This window comes from Neofelis nebulosa, chromosome 11 (genome assembly GCF_028018385.1).
Source record: "Neofelis nebulosa isolate mNeoNeb1 chromosome 11, mNeoNeb1.pri, whole genome shotgun sequence".
Classification (NCBI taxonomy): Eukaryota; Metazoa; Chordata; class Mammalia; order Carnivora; family Felidae; genus Neofelis; species Neofelis nebulosa.
The window spans coordinates 85,861,493-85,881,074 of NC_080792.1; the positions used below are offsets into that span (position 1 = coordinate 85,861,493).

The following is a 19,582-nucleotide window of genomic DNA, read 5'->3' on the forward strand; positions in this document are numbered from 1 at the left end:
TATTTCCTTCTCCCATCCACAGATCCTGTGGCCACAGCAAAAGAAGGGGAGTAATTTTTCCCCTCCTTAAAAGTATTAGGCCTTTTCTCAAGGTTCATGAGTTCCAACCCCACATCAAGCTCTGCACTGGTTGGACAGACCCTGCTTGGGATTCTCTCTCTCCCTCTCTCCCTCTCTCTCTCTGCCCCTTCCCCACTTGTGTGTGTTCTCTCTCTCTCTCTCAAAATAAATAAATAAATAAACTTAAAAAAAACAACAACACTATTATCCTTTTGACCAAGCAACTTAACCAAGAAACTTATAGGAAGCCAACTTATATGTAGAAATACTCATGCTATGTAATTACAGGGATGCCTATTAATGTTTTCAGGAATGAAAAATAGTGACAAATGGTCCCTCAAAAAGAGACCAACTAAATAAATTATACTTCAATGGAACCATCCATACAAAAAGTAAAAAGAATCAAGTATGGAAAGATAATGCGAAATATTTTCTTTTATGAAAAGAAAGTTGAAAACCAAATTAGTAGGATTCTATACTTGTAAATACAATATTAACAATATTAGTAAATTAAACTATCTAGTAGTATGTTAGAATAGGCTTAGAAATAAATTGGAGGAATAATCCATTCCCAGTGATGGACTCTAAAAGGTTGGGCTTACAAGGACTTTGACCTCTTTCCATTAAATAATTTTGCAAGTGGTTTATTTTTGAAAGCAGGGGGGAAAAAATGAATCCATATCTCTTTCTGTGCTCCTGGCTTGCATACAATGTATTGATGGGAGAGACATAAGCCAGATTTTCAGACTTGATGACTGCTTTGTATGCCTTATTGAATGATCTATGGCATGTTTTTCTTTTTTATGTGTTTATTTATTTTTGAGAGAGAAAGAGAGACAGAGTGTAAGCAGGGGAGGGGCAGAGACAGAAGGAGACACAGAATCTGAAGCCGGCTTCAGGCTCCAAGTTGTCAGCACAGAGGCTGACACCAGGCTTGAACTCATGAACTGTGAGATCATGACCTGAGCCGAAGTTGGACGCTTAACTGACTGAGCCACCCAAGTGCCCCTTTCTTTTTTTTTTTTTTAAGTTTATTTATTTTGAGAGAGAGAGAGAGCATGCACAAGGAAGGGAGGGGCAGAAAGAGAAGGAAAGAGGGAGAGAATTCCAACAGACTCCAGGCTGTCAGCACGGGGCCCTATACAGGGCTCAAACTCACAAACTGTGAGATCACGTCCTGAGCAGAAATCAACAAAAGGCAGATGCCTAACCAACTAAGCCACCCAGGTGCCCCTAGGTTTCTTTCACTCAGCATGTTTTTGAGGTTCATCCACACTGTTGATCACATCAGTAACTCATTTCCTTTTATTGCCTAGAAGCATTCTATCACATGGATATACCATAATTTGTGTTGATGGACAGTAGAGTTGATTCCAGCTTTTGGCTAATATGGATAAGCTGCTATGAACATTCTGTACAAGTCTGTTGGCAGGGCATATTTTTATTTCTTTTGGATAAATACTTAGGAGTGGAACTGCTGGATCACATGGTAAGTCTATGTTTCAATTTTACAAGAAACTGCCCAACTGTTTTCCAAACCAATTATACCATTTAACATTCCCACCAGCAGTGTATGAGCACTGTAGTCGTTCCACATACTTGCCAACTTGGTATAAATACATTTTCAATAAATAAACAGAAGAATAGTGGTCCTGTCTCCTGGGAAAAACTTTCTTCCCTTGCTTAGGAAATCCAGACATTCTTCTGAATTCAGGCTTTACGGTGGGAGACAACATCACCCAGGGCAGGATAATGTAAGAATGACAAGCTGAAACTTGCCTTAACTCCCTGGGGGTGTCTTATTTTTTCTTGCCTATATCCAGCAGGGAAAAAAAAAAAAAACAAAAAAAGTTTACCAACATTTTATTTCTGACCCAAAGAGGCAGGCAGGATTGTGGTGATTACAGCGGCAGTAGAAAGGATTTAGATGAGATCTGAGGAAGACCTGGCTCCTGTTTTACTAGGAGACTATTGGGAAAAGAGGATTAGATGCAGCTCCCCTTCAGTGCTGTTTCTCCAGCGGTAGCGGAATTTTAATAGAGCCCTGGGGATAGGTGTTGCCTTATCCTTCCCAGCTCGGCCAAACTCAGGTCCCAGCCAGGATGGGGGCAGGGAATCCCTCTCTTCTGGCCAAAGCTGTCACCTACCTAGTCGGAGAAGCCTGAAGGGACCCTATCCCCAACATTTCCCCACAGCCCCTGTCCTGGGCCCCCTTAATTCCCCACAGGCCTCTGCTCCCTCAGCCACAACCCCTGCCCCGTCTAGGGATTTTCCCTAACCGAATGCAGCTTTTCCTTGTGTCTCCAGTAGCCAACCTCTTTCCTTCCTCCCATGTTTGCTTCTCAGCAGTGCCTGGAGTCACATATTCCTGGCCTGGTGCCCAGCACAGTCTCTGACACATAGAAGGCAATTAATTCATACTTGTGGAATTACATCAAGGTGTTTCTGATGGTTATCTCTGGTTTGGAGTCCTGATGGTTTTCTTTGTGGGCCGCTTCATGATAAACATTAAAAGTCAGTTTGGGCCAAAACAAAAACATGTTTTCGTTTAATTGAATTCCATTTCTCTCTTTTGGAGCATCCCAGCCTTCTTTGCACCTTGCTCAGCTGTCCTCCAGCTCCATCTGTCTTTTAGGTCACTGGCCAACCCCCACCCCCCCCCCTTGCTGGATCTTCCTGTCACTGTTATGGATGCAGCAAGGGGCAACTTGGCAGGGAGTGAGTCCCTAGCTCCCTGGCATCTCAGCAAACACCATCCCCAACACCTTCTCCCTCTCCACTCATCTTCTCAAATACCTCTGGAGGAAGGGACTACTATTGTCTTGTTCTAATGTGTATTAGGCTATCATCAAACACAATAAAGTGCATAAATCTTAAGTGTACCATGAAATGTATGATTTATAACAGCTTTATTGAGATATAGTTCATGTGTCATACAATTCACCCATTTAAAGTGTTTTGTGGTTTTTAGCATATTTACGAAGTTGTACAATCATGACCAAAATCTAATTCTAGAATACGTTTTTTTTTTCCAAAATGTTTATTTATTTTTGGGGGGGGGCAGAGAAAGAGAGAATCTCAAGCAGGCTCTGCACTGTCAGCACAGGCTCTAACTCACGAATCAAGAGATCATGATTTGAGGTCAAATCAAGAGTTGGACAATCAAATGACAGCCACCCAGGCACACCAGAATTTTTTTTTTAAAGATTTTATTTTAAAGTAGGCTCCATGCCCAACACGGAGCTTAAACTCACAACCCTGAGATCAAGAATCACATACTCTACCAATTGAGCCAGGCAGGTACTCTCATAAGATTTTATTTTTATTTTTATTTAAAAAAAAAAAATTTTTTTTTAACATTTATTTATTTTTGAGACAGAGAGAGACAGAGCATGAACGGAGGAGGGGCAGAGAGAGAGGGAGACACAGAATCGGAAGCAGGCTCCAGGCTCTGAGCCGTCAGCCCAGAGCCCGACGCGGGGCTCGAACTCACAGACCATGAGATCGTGACCTGAGCTGAAGTCGGACGCTCAACCGACTGAGCCACCCAGGCGTCCCAGATTTTATTTTTAAGTAATCTCCTCACCCACTGTGAGGCTCAAATTTACAACCCTGACATCATGAATCTCATGCTCTACTGACTGAGCCAGCCAGGTGCCCATTAATTCTAGAATATTTTTGCCATCCCCAAACAACCTTTGGGGATTGTGAATAGTCACCCCCTATTTTTCCCTTATCTTGGCTCCTGACCTGGTGACCACTAATCTCCTTTGTGTCTTCCCAGATTTGCCTATCCCGGACATTTCACATGAATGGAATTATATAATATGTACACTTTTGTGTCTGGCTTCTTTCACTTAGCATGATACGTTTTCAAGGTTCACCCATGTTGTAGCATGGATCAGTCCTTCATTTCTTTTTACAGCTGAATGATACTCCATTGTAGTGGATATGACCAGATTTTATTTATCTGTTCATCAGTGTGTCCTTCAAAAGTTCCTATGTTTAAGTCCTAATCCCTTAGTACCTCAGAATGTGATTGTATTTGAAGATAGCATCTCCAAGGAGGTAATTGAGTAAAATGATGACAGTAGGGTCATCCAATGTGACTGCTGTCAACGTGTCTTCAGAACAAGAGGAAATTAGGACACAGACACACTGAAAGAAGACCATGTCAAGATACAGGGAGAAGACAGCCATCTACAAGCCAATGAGATAGGCCTCAGAGGATACCAATTCGGCTGAGACCTTGATCTCAGACTTTCCCCTCCAGAACTGTGACAACATCAGTTTCTGTTGTTTAGGCTGACTGGTCTGTAGTACTTTGTTATGGTAGCTCTAGCAAACTAATTAAGGGTTGTTTCTACTTTTTGTCTTTTATTCATAATGCTGCTGTGAATATTTGCATACAAATTTTTGTGTGGACAAATGTTTTCATTTTCCTAGGAGAAATTCCACCTGGGAGTGGTGTTTGCACAGTGAATTTTTACATATGTGTATGCCCATGCTACTACCACCCAGATCAAGAAATAGAAGATTTCTAGCACCAGAAAGTTCCTTTACACTGCATCCCTATCTGTTCACATCCACTGGGTAACCAGTCTTCTGACTTCTACTATTTATGAATAGTTTTTGCCTGTTCCTGAACATCATGTAAATAGAATGACCACTATCCACTCTTTTCTGCCTGACTTCTTTCATGCAATATTTTGATTGTTGTATTCACCCATGTTCTTACATGTAGCCTTAGAGTGTTCATTTTCATTGCTGTATAGCATTCCACAATTTATTAATTATAGTATATGACAGTATATAGTATATTATTTATAGTATATATTACAATCTATTAACTCATTCTACTCTTTTATTTTTTCACTTTTTAATTTTTTTTAAATGTTTATTTACTTTTGAAAGAGAAACAGAGCATGAGCAGGGGAGGGGCAGAGAGAGAAAGGGAGACACAATCTGAAGCGGGCTCCAGGCTCCGAGCTGTCAGCACAGAGCCCAACACCGGGCTCGAAGTCACAAACTGCGAAATCATGAGCTGAGCTGAAGTCAGACGCTTAACCGACTGGGCCACCCAGGCACCCCTACTCTTTTTTTAGATGTTTTTTATTTATTTATTTTTAACATTTATTTATTTTTGAGAGACAGAGAGACAGAGCACAAGTGGGGGAGGGGCAGAGAGAGAAGGAGACACAGAATCTGAAGCAGGTTCCAGGCTTCGAGCTGACAGCACAGAGCCCGACGCGGGGCTCGAACTCACAAACTGTGAGATCATGACCTGAGCTGAAGTTGGACGCTCAACCAACTGAAACACCCAGGTGCCCCTAAATGTTAATTTTTGAGAGAGAGAGAGAGAGAGAAAGAGACAGAGCATGAGCAGGGGAGGGGCAGAAAGAGAGGGATACAGAGAAATCAAAGCAGGCTCCAGGCTTTTTGCTGTCACAACAGAGCCTGCTTGGGATCCTCTGTCCCCCTCTCTGTCTGCCCCTCTCCTTCAGGCTCTCTCTCTCTCTCTCTCAAAAATAAATAAACATTACAAAAAATATACGACATTCATTTCTTTTTTCAATTTTAACTAGGCTCCATGCCTGATGTGGGGCTTGAACTCACGACTCTGAGATTAAGAGTTGCATGCTCTACCGACTGAGCCAGCCAGGTGCTTCACCGCTTATTTCCATTAGGTGTACAGCCAAGAATGGAATTACTAGGCTGAGTTGTGTAATATGCATTTATTTAGCTTTTTCTCATTAAAGATTTTATTTATTTATTTATTTTAGTTTTTTTTTATGTTTATTTATTTTGAGAGAGAGCAAGGGAGGGGCAGAGAGAGAGAGGGAGATAGAGAATCTCAAGTAGGCTCTGTGTTACCAGTGCAGAGCTGGACAAAGGGCTTGAATCCAAGAAGAGTGAGACCAAGACCTGAGCAGAAATCAAGAGTCACACATACAACCAATTGAGCCACCCAGGCACCCCTTATTTTTAAGTAATCTCTATACCCAACATGGAGCTCGAACTCACAACCCCAAGATCGAGAGTCACATGCTCTACTGACTGAGCCAGCCAGGCACCCCTAGCTTTTGCTTATTAAAAGTTCCAGCCAGGGGCGCCTGGGTGGCTCAGTCAGTTAAGTGTCCGACTTTGGCTCAGATCATGATCTTTCGGCTCATGAGTTCGAGCCCTGCACCTGGCTCTGTGCTGACAGCTCAGAGCCTGGAGTCTGCTTCCGATTCTGTCTCCCTCTCTCTCTCTCTCTCTGCCCCTCCCCTGCTCATGCTTTGTCTCTGCCTTTCTCTCTCTCTCTCTCTCTCTCAAAAGTAAACAAACATTAAAAAAAAAAAAGTTCCAGTCACTGGGGGCACCTGGGTGGTTAAGCATCCAACTCTTGATTTTGCCTCAGGTCGTGATCTCACACATTGAGCTCTGTGCCTGGGCTGACAGCCTGGAGGCTTCTTGGGTTTCTCTCTGCTCCTCCCCTGCTTCAGCACACTCTCTCACATGGTCTCTCTCTCTCTCTCTCTCAAAATAAATAAACATTAAAAAAAAGTTCCAGCCATGTATGTGCCTATAAATATTTCCAGTTCTTGAGAGTTGATTTTCAAGTATTTACACTTTGTTTCATTTTTTTTTTTCCACCTGCAAGTCTTGGAATTCTATCTTCTTATATTTCTTAGTGACCCCAGGAGATGTCATTAGCCTGTCACTTGATGGTTACCAAGAGGGGCTTAGACAATTGATAAGCTGGAAAGAGGAAATAGGGCCTCTACTTGTGGGTAAGGGGGTGGAACGTAGCTATTAGGGAGGCAACCCACAGTATCTGCCCCAGGAAGGGCACTCATCACACATATTTACCCTGTTGATGGAGGTAGGACTTTCAGGGAGGGCTTTAAACATCCACTTTGTTTGCTACTTTGCACATGGTCACAAGTATATTCATCTACTGCTAGAGGAATACTTGTGAAATCACTGCTAAAAACCAATTTCCTCATCAAGGTGCCAGGCCCCAGAATGTTTACATTATTTTGTCAATTCTGAAGTGGGGGTGGGGTGGAGGGAAGGGCGTGGCTAGGAAACTCAGCTGACAACTGGGTACTCATACATATTCATAACAAGAATGGAGATTGTACCTGAGTTCTCAGAGCATGCTGGGAAATTTTCGAGTGCCTGGTTTAGTAGGCAGAATTCCCAGAAGCTGCTGCTCCCTTTGCCTGATGGCTTCCTCATCCCTTAGATGCTTGCACAGTGCCCTTCTAGTGTTGAGAGGAGGAGACATCTTAGGATCACTTGCCTTGTGGTCTGCTTTTCCAGAAAACCTCTCAGTTCTCTCACCCTGATGCTGCCTAGGAAAGTACTTCTCATTTCCTAGAGGGAAAAACATTAATGTTTAAATTGTATTTTTCAGAGGGTTGTTTGAGGGCTGGCAGGATTAGCATCCTTTGGGGCAGGGAAAATGCTTGTAAAAATGCAGGTGCCCAGGCCCACTCCCCACCTATTAGATACAAATTTCTGTGGTGGGGTCCCTGAATATTCATTTTAGAAGTTTGTGGGTGATTCTTATGCTCAATGAAGTTAGAGAACCCTCTGGCTTAACTGATCAATTAAAGGAAAATCAATAACACAGACATATTCTTGAAACTATATCCAGTCCCATCCACCTGCTCCCACCAAACTGAGTATCTTGAGTTTTACCTACCCACCCTTGCCCCACTAGGACTTCTCAAATACTGTTTCTTTCTGCTACAACCCATCTGATTTCCCTCATCCTTCAAGGCTTAGTTTTAATGTCACATATTCCTAGAAATCTTTCCAGAACTCTCCTCTGGTTCCTATTGCTTCCTGTGATTATCCCAGAACCCCTGGAAAGCTGCAATATTGTTGTCCAAGCAGGCACCTGTCTGTCCCATTGTACTGTTGGAGAAATGAATAAAGTACCGCACCAAAGATGGCTGATGGGACTAAAACAAGCTCTGGTCTCTAGCTTAGAGACCCCTCTTCCGGGTTCTTCCTGCCCTGTTCGCCATGTGCGCGAAAACCCACCATGGATGTGGAAGCTGACAACTATAAATTACCCTTCCCACTTGCATTCGGGGCTCAGATCTTTGGAGAAACAGTCTCCTCTGAGCCCACTGGTGTTAAATAAATCTCCAATCCACCAAGATCTCTGAGTGTCATTCGTTTTTTCTGCCAGTGTTCCAGCCTGGTTCCGTAACAGTACTGAACCAGTTCCTGGAAGACTGGACAGACGTTTTTTTTTTTTTTCTTAAAAAATAATTTTTTTTTTTTTAACGTTTGTTTATTTTTGAGACAGAGAGAGACACAGCGTGAATGGGGGAGGGTCAGAGAGGGGGAGACACAAAATCTGAAACAGGCTCCAGGCTCTGAGCTGTCAGCACAGAGCCCGACGCGGGGCTTGAACTCATGGACCTCGAGATCATGACCTGAGCCGAAGTCGGCCGCTTAACCGACTGAGCCACCCAGGCGCCCCAGACGTTTTTTTTTTCATGGGCATAGCTGGCACCTAGCATAGGGTGGGGCACACAGTAGGCACTCAGTAAATGTTGAATAAAGGCAAGAATTACCTATTATGACTAATGCTTTTTATGCCAATTTAAGAAATCCTTGCCTACCTCACCACAAAGATATTTTCCTGTTTTCTTCTAGAAGCCCTGTTGTTTTACCTTTTACATTTAGGTCTACGACCCATCTTGAATTAATATTTGTGAACGGCATGAGGTAGGGGTAAAGAGTTTTTTTGTTTGTTTTGAGGTGAAGATTTTTTTTCTATTAAATTTTACTTGGGCCTTTGTCATAAATCCAGTGACCATCCAGGTAGGAATCTATTTCTGGACTCTTTGTTCTACTAATCTGTTTGTCTATCTTAAGCCAATATCACACTACCTTAATGATTATAGCTTTAACATAAGTCTTGAAATCTGGTAATATAAAATCCTCCTCCTGGGGCGCCTGGGTGACTCAGTTGGTCAAGCGTCCAACTTCAGCTCAGGTCATGATCTCACGGTTCATGAGTTCGAGTCCCGTGTCGGGCTCTGTGCTGACAGCTCAGAGCCTACAGCCTGCTTCAAAGTCTGTGTGTCCCTCCGTCTCTCTCTGCCCTTCCTCTGCTCCTGCTCTGTCTCTGTCTCTCTCTCAAAAATAAACATTAAAAAAATTTTTTTAAATCCTCCTCCTGTGTTCCTCTTTTTCAAGATTATCTTGGCTATTTTAGGTCATTTGCATCTGCATACAAATTTTAGAATTAGGGGTGCCTGGGTGGCTCATTGGGTTAAGTGCCCGACTTCAGCTCGGGTCATGATCTCATGGTTTGTGAGTTTGAGCCCCACATCGGGGTCTGTGCTGACAGCTCAGAGCCTGGAGCCTGCTTTGGATTGTGTGTCTCCCTCTCTCTCTGCCCCTCCCCCGCTTGCGCTGTCTCTCTCTTTCTCTCTCAAAAATAAATAAACGTTAAAAAAATTTTATTTATTTATTTATTTTTTTTTTTTAACTTTTTAATTTTTTTTTCAACGTTTTTTATTTATTTTTGGGACAGAGAGAGACAGAGCATGAACAGGGGAGGGGCAGAGAGAGAGGGAGACACAGAATCGGAAACAGGCTCCAGGCTCCGAGCCATCAGCCCAGAGCCTGACGCGGGGCTCGAACTCACGGACCGCGAGATCGTGACCTGGCTGAAGTCGGACGCTTAACCGACTGCGCCACCCAGGCGCCCCAAACGTTAAAAAAATTTTAGAATCAGTCAGTGAATTTCCTGACTGGTTTTACTCTATTATCTCTTATGCTTTATCTTACCAGAAAATTGACCACACAGCAGGAAATTGCATTATTTCCTAGAGGCTCCTTAATTTTTTTTTTTTTCCAGAGGCTCCTTCATTTTAAACCAAGGGCCAACTTTTTGGCATCCAAGCAGCCAAATGCAGCTAACAAGGCTCTCCCCAGAGTTCAGCAACTCAGAGGCTGAACAGAGCAAGTCCAGATTTAGAACACAGAATCCAGCGAGCTTGGCAAATTCCTTCTTTGTGGCCCCCAGCTTTGACCTGCCCTTGAAGGGAGCCTGTAAACTGTTCCATGACTAGACAGAAGTGCATATGGAAATTTAATACATGATAAAGATGGCATTGTGTGCTTTGGGAAAAAGATGGATTATTCAACAAATGAGGTTTGGAGCAACTGGAAAAGATAAAACAAGACTGGAACCCTGCGTCATTATTCATACTGAAATAAAGTCCAAATTGACCAAGGACTTAAATTTTATTTATTTTTATTTATTTATTTAAAAAAATTTTTTTTTCAACGTTTTTCATTGATTTTTGGGACAGAGAGAGACAGAGCATGAACGGGTGAGGGGCAGAGAGAGAGGGAGACACAGAATCGGAAACAGGCTCCAGGCTCCGAGCCATCAGCCCAGAGCCTGACGCGGGGCTCGAAATCACGGACCGCGAGATCGTGACCTGGCTGAAGTCGGACGCTTAACCGACTGCGCCACCCAGGCGCCCCTAAATTTTAAAAACAAAACCATAAAAATACCTGGAGAACTAACAAAGGAATTTTAAAATAATAGTGGAGTGGGGAAATGCTACAAAAAATAAAACATTTCTTCACTATAAAACAACCCATGTCCCCCAAATGAAAAAGCAAACAATACACTGGAAAAAATATGTGAAACACCTGTTTATGGCATAAGGCTAATTTCCTTAATATATAAAGTGTGACTATAAATTAATAACAAAAGACTAACACTGAAAAAAATGGAAACAGGACATGACCAGGTTGATAAAAGAAAATGCATTACCAATTGGTCTTAAACAGATGAAAATATGCTAAATATCATTCATAACCTGAGAAACATGAGTTAGAATTACACTGAGATATCATTTTTCACTGTGAGATTGTCAAAGATACAAAAGTTTGAGAGCACACTGTGTGGCAAGGGAAATTGGCATTTCTACATACTGGTTGTGGGAATATAAACTGGTACAACCTTTGCGAGGTGCTATTAGGGAATACTGATTCCAATGTTAGGTAAAAGAACAACTTACAGAAGCAGATGAATAGTATGATAACATGGAATTTTTAAAGAAAGCAAAACTATCATATATTGTTCATGCATATATACATATGCAATAAAAATATTAAAACATGGAAGGAAAAATACCTGCCAATAGCATAATAGTGGTTATCTCTGGAGAAGTAGGGAGGGGGAGAGAGAAAGAATTGTATGTACAATATCAAATCTCTATGCTTGCAAAATGTTAATGTTTGTTAGAACTGTGTAATATGTATACACGGGTACTCTCACAGATCTTGAAACATTTGAACATTTTTTTAAATTAAAAAAATATATAGTTTATAGAAGGATATTATTAGGGTGATGGAAATGTTCTAAAATCTGATTATTGGAATGGTTCCACAACTCTGTAAATGTACTAAAAATCATTGAATTGTGCACTAAAAACGGGTGAACTTTATGGTATGTAAGTCATATTTCAATAAAATTGGTATAAAAATGATAGAGATAGCTCACAAAAAGTTCACATTCATATATTCATATTTGCTTTGTTTTATTAAAAGAGTAATTAAAATGAGCACCTGGCTGGCTCAGTTGGTAGAGCATATGACTCTTGATCTCAGAGTTGTGAATTCATGCCTCAAATTGGTTATAGAGCTTACCTGAAAAAAAAAATTAAAATGAAATGCATCTTAAAAATATATAAATGTAAAAAAACAAAATGAGATCCATTCTTTCCGAATTTGGAAACGGGACTGGGCAATTTGGCATTCGTGTGCCCCCTGGTGGACAGAATTGGAAGTGCTGGGATGGATTAAAGAGCTAGGAGGCCTCAGACCTATCCTTTCTTTTCCTGATGAGGAAAATGAGTGAGGCCCAGGGTTATACTGCGAATTACTGGCCTAACCAAGACCATGACCCTGGTTCTCCCAACTCTTATCTCCAGGTTCTGTGTTTCTTTGTCTTGAACTCTACCTTTAATTCTGTGCCTGCTTTGTACTTTTGGCTTTTTTATGCTAAGTGTTTGGACCCAAGCCTGTTTGATTTCAGAGCCAGAATTGCTGTTTTACTCTACTGTCAAAGTGCAGGGAATCAACTGTGAAAACTGAAATATATCACTTTTATTCCATGAAGGATTAGGATTAGGTATTGAAACATATCCATCAAGGGGCACCTGGCTGGCTTAGTCGGAACAGCATGTGACTCTTAATTTCTGGGTTGTGAGTTCAAGCCCCACGGTGGGTGCAGAGATTACTAAAAAATAAATAAATAAACCTAAAAAAGGAAAGTAACATATCCATCCAGATGGGAAAATAAAAACAAAGAAAAATTAGAAAAGTCATTGGGTGGAGACACCCACAACCAGTCCAACCAGTCCCCCATGCCATGTCACCCAGCTTTCAGGCACAACGCACTTATGTGTCTCATGCCCTTAAACAAGAGTTTCTCACCAGAGCAAATCTGCCACCAAATATGACAAGAATGAAGGGCGTACCCCCTTTTTCTAAGTCAAGAAAATGGAAACTACCATTGAATGAGCACCTGCTGTATGCCAAGCATTTCCTCATAATGTAACGTTGGCTCTAAAAATTTTGAGTTCCAACTGTACAGCACAAAAGATGGGCTTTTGGCTCCCGTGGGGGTCATCTCCTTTGTTACCTGAAATGATTTAGGTCTGTCAAAGGGTGTGGAGGCTGCCTCTCAGGCAGGAGCAGGTAAGGACAAGCCCAGAGCCAGGTCACTGCTTCAGCCTTAGGTGCTGAGGACATGGGGTAGGAATGGGAAATAAGAAAGGCCAATTCATCCTACTTGGATGCCAAAGAGGCTTTTGGGGTGGAGGGAAACACATTCCACCAGAACAGTGACTCAAGGATCTAGAGGCCTCGGTTTGAGAGGTCCATAACGCCCTGGCCTTGCCAAGTGCAGGGAACAGGGTACTGAGCCTGACAGTGTTCTTCTGGGGCAAGGCCAACAAAGGTAATCTGAGAATGTATCTGAGTAACCACAGTCCTGGCCAGAAGCTTCATATGTGCCCCTACTTGAAGGTGCTGTATTTTTCCATTCTGGGAAATTCTTAAAATGCAGGTGACTCACCAGCTCTTTCATTTACACCAAAGATGAGCCCCAGCCCTCCTCCCTCCTCTCTCCTTTCCAAGCCCAACCTCAGCCTGGTCCTACCTGGCCAAATCATCTCAGAATAATCCTGCAGTCAGTTTACCTAGGCTCTCACCCTCCACACTTGCTGGTTCGCATGATTTGGGGAGCATGGATTCCTCCTTGGGATAGGGTTGCCAGATTTAGCAAATAAAAATATAGGATATCTGGTTAAACATAAATTTCAGACAAACAACGAATATAATTTTAGTATTAATACTCCCAAATACTGCATTTTATTTTACCTGACATTCTATCCTGGGAGTATTTAAATTTCTTTCATTACTCTAGATCAGGGTTCAACAAACTTATTCTGTAAAGGACCAGACAGAAAATGTTTTAGCCTTGTTGGGTCACTGTTGGGTCTCTGTTGCAACTACTCAACTCTGCTTTTGTAGCACCAAAGCAGCTATAGACAATACATAAATAAATAGATGTGTCTGTGTTCTACAGAATTTTCTTTATGGACATTGACCTTTGGATTTTATATAATTTTCACGTTATGAAGTATTATGCTTGTTGATATTATTCCCAGCCATTAAGAAATGTAAAAACCAACGCACCTGGGTGGGCCAGTCGGTTGAGTGTCTGACTCGATGTCGGCTTAGGTCATGATCCCAGAGTCATGGGATCGAGCCCAGTGTCAGGCTCCACGCAGAGCATGGAACATGCTTGAGACTCTCTCTCTCTCTCTCTCTCTCTCTCTCTCTCCTCCTCCTCCTCTCCCCCTTGCTCATGCTCTCTCTCAAATTAAAAAAAAAAAAATAAATAGTTAAAACCATTCTTAGCTTACAGGTTGTACAAAAACTGGTAGAAAGCTAGATTTGGCCTATTGGTCATAGTCTGCCTACCTCTGATCTAAAGCCAAAGAATTCAACTTTTGTCTGGATCTGAATCACTAGAGGATTTATAACAACACAGATGGCTGGGCCCCACTCATAGAGTTTCTGATTCAGTAGGTCCGGGGCAGTGCCTAAGAATTTATATTTCTTTCTCTTTTTTTTAAATGTTTCTTTCTCTTTTTTTAAAATGTTTATTTATTTTTTTGAGAGAGAGAGACAAGGTGAGTAAGGGAGGGCAGAGAAAGAGGGAGACACAGATCTGAAGCAGGCTCCAGGCTCCAAGCTGTCAGCACAGAGCCCGATGCGGGGCTTGAACTCACAAACCATGAGATCATGACCTGAGCCGAAGTCAGATGCTCAACTGACTGAGCCACCCAGGTGCCCCTCTTTTTTTTTTTTAATGTTTATTTATTTATTTTTTTAGAGAGACAGAGACAGAGTGTGAGCAGGGGAGGGGCAGACAGAGAGGGAGACACAGAATCTGAAGCAGGCTCCAGGCTGTGAACTGTGATGACAGCTCAGAGCCTGACATGGGGCTTGAATTCATAGACCACAAGATCATGACCTGAGCTGAAGTCGGACGCTCAACAGACTGAGCCACCCAGATGCCCCAGAATTTGCATTTCTAACAAGTTCCCAGGTGCTGCTGATACTGCTAGTGGGGGACCACACTGACCTAGGAAAAAACCACATACCCATAATGCCAACCTATCTGCAGTACTTTATTGATTTATTTTTTTTAAAGATTTTTATTTTGGGGGCACCTGAGTGGCTCAGTTGGTTAAGCGTTGAACTCTCAATTCAGCTCAGGTCATCATCTGGCAGTTTGTGAGTTTGAGCCCCACGTCAGGCTCTGCACTGACAGTGAGGAGCCTGCTTGGGATTCTCTCTCCCTCTTTCTGCCCCTCCCTTGCTCTCTCTCTCTGTCTCAAAAACAAATAAACATTAAAAAAAGATTTTTATTTTTAAATAATCTCTACACCCAACATGGGGTTCAAACTTACAACCCAGAGATCAAGACTCACACACTCTACTGACTGAGCCGGCCAGGCACCCCTACCTGGAGTATTTTAAAGCCTCCTCAGCATTAGGAATGATTTTCCACACAGATCACAGACTATATCTTTGTTTGAGAGCCTCCCATTCTCAGTAAGAATTTCTCTATGCACTTGCTACTGGAATTTTCTCTTTCAGCTAGCCTTGGGATACAGTTAGGCCGAGAGTTTCTCATACGTTTGGTTTTGAATAAATAGCTCTCCTCAATTATTAAAGATGATGCATTTACAGGGCACCTGGGTGGTTCAGTTGGTTGAGCGATCGACTTTGGCTCAAGTCATAATCTCACAGTTAATGAGTTCGAGCCCTGCATCAGGCTCACTGCTGTCAGCACAGAGCCTGCTTTGGATCCTGTCTCCCTTGCTCTCTGTCCCTTCCCTGCTTGCTCTCTCTCTCTCTCTTACACACACACAAATAAATAAAACATTAAAAAATGGTGCATTTAAAATATTTTGTGGGGTGCCTGACTGGCTCAGTCAGTAGGGCATGTGACACTTGATCTCAGGGTTGTGAGTGCAAGCCTCACATTGGGCATAGAGATTGTTTAAAAAAACATCTTTTATTTTGTAGTAATTTTAGATTTACAGAAAAGTTGAAAAGATGGTAAAGTTTATATACCCCTTGCTCAGTTTTTTTTTCAGTGTTCATTAATGTTAACATCTTACATTACCAGTGTACAAGAGGCCGACATTAGCACAAACTATTAACTCAACTCTAGACTTTATTTGAATTTCAACTGTTTTTCCGCTAATGCCCTTTTTCTGTCCCAGGATCTCACATTACTTTAGTTGGCATGTCTCCTTAGGTTCTTCTGACCTGTGAGTTTTTCTGTTTCCTTAGTTTTCATGACCTTGACAGTTTTGAAGAGTACTGGTCAGATATCTTGTAGAATGTCACTCAAATTAGATTTGTTTAATGTTTTCCTCATGATTACTCTGGGTTTATGGGTTTCCTGCAAAAATTCTACAGAAGTGAAGTTCCTTTCTCATCATCTCATATTGAAGGTATATGATATGAACATGAATTATTACTGGTAATGTTAACTTTGATCGCTTAGTTAAGGTAGTTTTTACCAGGTTTCTTAACTGTGAAGTTATTATTTTTCCTTGTCTATACTTAACTCTTTGGAGATTAGTAATTCCAGAGTGTGGATTTCACCACAGACTTACTGTGTGACCTTGGGCAAACTATCTAATATCTCTATGTTCCAAATTTTTCATTTCTTCCTCCCCAATTCTCATTTTATTATTATTAAAAAAAATTTTTTTTTACGTTTATTTTTGAGAGACAGAGTGAGACAAAGTGACAATGTGGGAGAGGCAGAGAGAGAGGGAGACACAGGATCAGAAGCAGGCTCCAGGCTCTGAGCTGTCAGCACAGAGCCTGACGCGGGGCTCGAACCCACAGACCTGAGATCATGACCTGAGTTGAAGTTGGACGCTCAACCGACTGAGCCACCCAGGCGCCCCTATTATTTTTTTTAAATTAAAAAAAAAATTAGCACCTTTTTTAATGTTTATTTTTATTTTGAGAAAGAGAGAGAGCAGGGGAGAGGTAGAGAGAGAGAATCCCAAGCAGGCTCCACACTGTCAGTGTGAACCCAACTCGGGGCTTTATCTCACAAACTGTGAGCTCAGGATCTGAGCTGAAACCAAGAGTCAGACACTCAACCGACTGAACCACCCAGGTGCCCACCAAATTCTCATTTTAAAATGAAGATCAAAATGATACCTAGTCCACCAGTTTGTAAGAGTGAAATGAGAAGATACATGTGAAAGAGCTTAGCACAGTCTCTGGCACATAAGTGCTCAATAAATTCACACTATTATTATTGTTACTATTATCATTAGGTTTTTTTTCTAGGCATGTATATTTAAATTTTAATAGCAATCGTCATGGGGTGCCTGGGTGGTTTATCCGGTTCAGCATCCAACTTCGGCTCAGGTCATGACTCGAGGTTCATGAGTTCAAGCCCCACAAGGTGCTTGTCGCTGTCAGTGCAGAGCTCGCTTCAGATCCTCTGTTAACCACCCCCTCCCCCCCCGCCCCAGCTTACACTCTCTCAAAAAGAAATAAACATTAAAAAAAAAATAAATTTAATAGCAATTGTTAACCTGCTGTTATGGTGGATTCTAGAGACTTTTGAGGGGCACCTGTGGGTTGTCAGTAAAATGTGTGGCTATTGATCTCAGGGTTTTTTTAAATTTAATTTAATTTTATTTAAAAAAATTTTTTTAATGTTTATTTATTTTTGAGAGAGAGAGAGAGAGACAGAGTGAGCCAAGAAGGGGCAAAGAGAGAGAGGGAGACAAAGAATCCGAATTAGGCTCCAGGCTCTGAGCTGTCAGCCCAGAGCCCGACACGGGGCTCGAATCCACGAACCATGAGATCATGACTGGAGCCAAAGTCTGGTGCTTAACCGACTGAGCCACCCAGGCATCCCTGGATCTCAGGGTTTTAAGTTCGAGCCCCACACTGGGTGTACAGTTTACTTAAAAATAAAATCTTTCAAAAAAAAAAAAGTAAATAATGACTTTTGATCTATATCCTTTAATTGGTATTTTTCAAAGAGTGGTCCTCAGATTGAATTAGAACCTCTGGGAGTAGAATCCAGGAAATGTTTATCAAGTTCCCCAAGGGATTCTGATATGCACTGAAGTTGAAGAATCATTTTCTTGGACACTAAATAGCCCAGAAAGGGAGAGGGAAGGAACACCAGTAGAAGGGGTCAACCAAAGACCTGAGTTTGAATCATAGTGACTAGTGTGGCATTAGGTTATGACCCTAATGAGCTTGGCACACCTAAGTGGCTCCCTCCCTCTCCCACTCCAAGTCTTTAAAAAAATTTTTTTTTAACGTTTATTCACTTTTGAGAGAGAGAGAGAGAGAGAGAGAGAGCACAAGTGGGGGTAGGGCAGAGAGAGAGAGACAGAATCCGAAGCAGGCTCCAGGCTCTGAACTGTCAGCACAGAGCCCAACGCGGGGCTGGAACTCTTGACGGTGAGATCATGACCTGAGCTGAAGTTGGACACTTAACCGACTGAGCTACCCAGGTGCCCCCCACTCCAAGGCTTTTAAATATTTATTGATTTTTGAGAGAGAGAGAGAGAGAGAGAGAGAGAATGAATGGGGAAGGGCCAGAATGAAAGGGAGAAAATCCCAAGCAGGCTCTGCTCTGTCAATGCAGAGTTGGATGTGGGGCTCAAACCCATGAACCATGGGATCATGACCCCAGCTGAAATCAAGAGTTGGTTGCTCAAGGGGTGCCTGGGTCACTCAGTCAGTTAAGTGTCTGACTCTTGATTTCAGCTTGGGTCATGATCTCACGGACTGTGGGTTCCAGGCAGCATCGGGTTCTGTGCTGACAGTGTGGAACCTGGTTGAGTCTCTATGTCTCTCTGCCCCTCTCCTCTCTATCTCAAAATAAATAAATAAACTTAAAAAAAAAAATTGGTCGCTCAACCAACTGAGCCACCGAGGAGCCCCTCCCGCTCCCAGTCTTTGACAATTGTCACTTTTTCAGCTAGGCTTTCCCTGACCACATTATACACGTAAAAAAAATGTCTCCCACTTCCACTCCCCAGTCCCTGTTTTTTCTCAGACTCATTCATCACCACCTAATATACTATTTTATTTGTGTCTCTTCCACTACAAGTAAAGCTCCATGAAATTTTTGTCTATTTACTGATGTAGCTTCCGTGCCTAAAACAGAAGGTGGCACATGATAGGCAGTCAGTAACTATGTATTGTATGATTTGAATTACTGTTTCCCTCCAGTTTTATTAAGGTGCAATTGACAAACCGATTGGTTTACTATTAATCTAGGACGCTTCTTAGCTGGCTGAGCCCCATGCGAGGGATGAAGGGATCTCGAACTCCTCAGGCAGATTTTTACTGTTGATGAGCCCCCTTCCTTTTTTTTTTTTAAGTCAGCTCGGTGCCCAACGTGGGTCTTGAACTCCCAATCCCACCCCCTCGCCCCAGATCAAGAGTCGCATGTTCTACCGGACTGAGCCAGCCAGGCGCCCCTGATCACCCCCTTCCCCTACTGTCCCCTGGGTCACTCACCCAGAGGAGTTCCCGGCTCCCCAACAATTACTCAGACAAGTCTAACTGTTCCTCCTTCGGGTACAGAGGATAAATACGACAAGCAGGAGCAGACGAGCCCCAACTTTGATCAAGAGTTTTCCTCTCCTTTCCTCACTACTAAGTACTTGACTCGGAAGGGATTTCAATACCAATAGCTGCTTCTTCCAGCCAGGTTGATTCCATCAGCACAATTGAGAAAAGTTTCCTATAGAAGACAGCACTGCGGTACCCACAGAGATCCGCGGGTGGGAGATAGGGGGTGGGGGTGGGGCTTCCCTTTCCGCGCAGGCGCCTTTTGTCGCAGCTCCGCGACTATCGCGATAGAAGAGCGAGATCGGCGCTGGCCCTTTAACAGCCC

The 19,582-nt window shown here is 42.5% G+C and overlaps 1 long non-coding RNA gene across 1 annotated transcript; it reads right to left on the reverse strand.

The window, feature by feature from the left end:
* Window positions 1-5,890: 5,890 nt before the first annotated feature.
* LOC131489742 (uncharacterized) lies at window positions 5,891-19,474 on the reverse strand. Its single transcript, XR_009250704.1, has 3 exons — window positions 19,204-19,474; window positions 7,191-7,425; window positions 5,891-5,985 (listed from the first exon to the last, which is right to left on the reverse strand). It is a non-coding gene; the product is annotated as an uncharacterized LOC131489742 (long non-coding RNA).
* Between the last annotated feature and the right edge of the window lie 108 nt (window positions 19,475-19,582).